We start from the raw sequence: 1,757 nt of genomic DNA, 5'->3' as shown, positions 1-1,757 counted from the left end.
TTCAGATATTAAAGTCATGATTTAAATTGTGAGTATCCTGTGTATCATCTCAATCTTTTCCTAGTATTTCAACCAAATTAGTATCATTCGGGGACGAACGATCCTAAGAAGCGGATATTGTAATACCCCGAGTTTTCATGTTATAAACCTATCATCTTTTTATCACGAAATCAGATCCAACCTAAAGTAATGGTTACTCATAAGTTGACACTCTCATTTCTATCTCAGCTATATCACTATTTTTTTCATGAAAATTCATGCACTCGAAGATTAGTTCAGTAGCTCATTATGTTCAAGATTCATGGATTCAGTTTATTTCAGTTGTGCATGATAGAATATAGCCTCAGATTCCTCAGCGTTTTCAGCTTAATTAGCCACATTCGAGGATAAATGTTCCCAAAGGAGAGATAACGTAATACCCCATATTTTTGTGCTAGTCTATAAACCATCGTTCTTATGTGTATAAGCTATAATCCAAATGATTCCATGTGAATATAAGTTTCATATCATTATCATAGTCTATGAAGTGGTTTAGAGGTGAAAAATGTTCATAGCAATGACTTATAACAAAGTTGAGCTAAGATCATTTCATTCGTCCAATATTTGGTATTTTATTCTACAAGGGTCTACTTTAAATGTGTATAACTACTTATATACATGGAATTTTCCATCTCAAATACCCACCAAATTGTAGATAGTTGAATTAGCTTTCCAACGATACCAATTTCACAAAAATCCGACAACCGAGTAAAAAGTTATGCCATTTTCTGTGTGAGGTAGTAAGCTGATGCGATCTTGGCGCGTCGCGACGACTTCGCCTCGATACGAAAAACTGACACGGATCCAAGACTATTTTACATGCTAATTCCATTCCAAAAGAGCCTAGGGTAACTTTAGTTAATTCCCCTAACCCAAATCCGTCCATATTCCTCATTATTCATCTTTTCATCTCAAGAAGCAAAACCCTAAGCTCATACTTTCTCTCCTAGAAACTCAAAATTCCTCCATTAATTCTCCAAGATAACTCAAGATTAAGGTTTCCCAATACAATAACTCCAAGAACTCATCTTCTAAAGCATTATAGGAAGTCCAAGATTCAAGCTTTTACATTCAATTCATCAAAAAACATCAATTAAGGTATGTGGGGTTTGAACAAGAACACTCCTTTCGTTCTTGTGCCCAAAGCTTTAATTGTTATCAAATTATTTTGTGTTTTTGCAAGTGGGTTGTACCCAATTTACTTTAATTTGAATTTATGAAGTTATAAAGTGCTTAAGTCTTGAATTGTATTATATTTCACCTATTTCATGTTTTGAATTGAGAATTAATGCTATAAATTGTATGTTACCACCATGAATTGATGTTTTCAAGTGTTTCTAAGATTTATGTCATGATTTATGCTTCATTATGAAATTGAAATTATTTGAGCATGAGTATAAGCTTTAAACCAAGTATGAGTTTTGGTGTTTTCTTGAAAATTATGTCATTTATCATGATTCAATAAGCAAGTGCTTTGACTTTAAAGAAAGATTTGTTTTAAGCCTGAGTTAAGAAAGGAATCCTCATTAATTATGATTTAAAGCAAAGAGAAACATGATTTGGTCTTCATTATAGACCCTTGAGTTATTTTGAGGTGGATTTCCTAAAAGTTCTAAGCTGTGTATGGGAGTAATATTTAGCATTGAGTTGGGTAAGTTACTAAGGTTACATACCCTAGAACTACGTGCCATCATAGGTTGAGATACTTATTCCCACTA

The sequence above is a fragment of the Capsicum annuum genome, chromosome 12 (assembly GCF_002878395.1).
Source record: "Capsicum annuum cultivar UCD-10X-F1 chromosome 12, UCD10Xv1.1, whole genome shotgun sequence".
Taxonomy (NCBI): domain Eukaryota; kingdom Viridiplantae; phylum Streptophyta; class Magnoliopsida; order Solanales; family Solanaceae; genus Capsicum; species Capsicum annuum.
Note: the sequence above shows the minus strand (reverse complement) of the source record.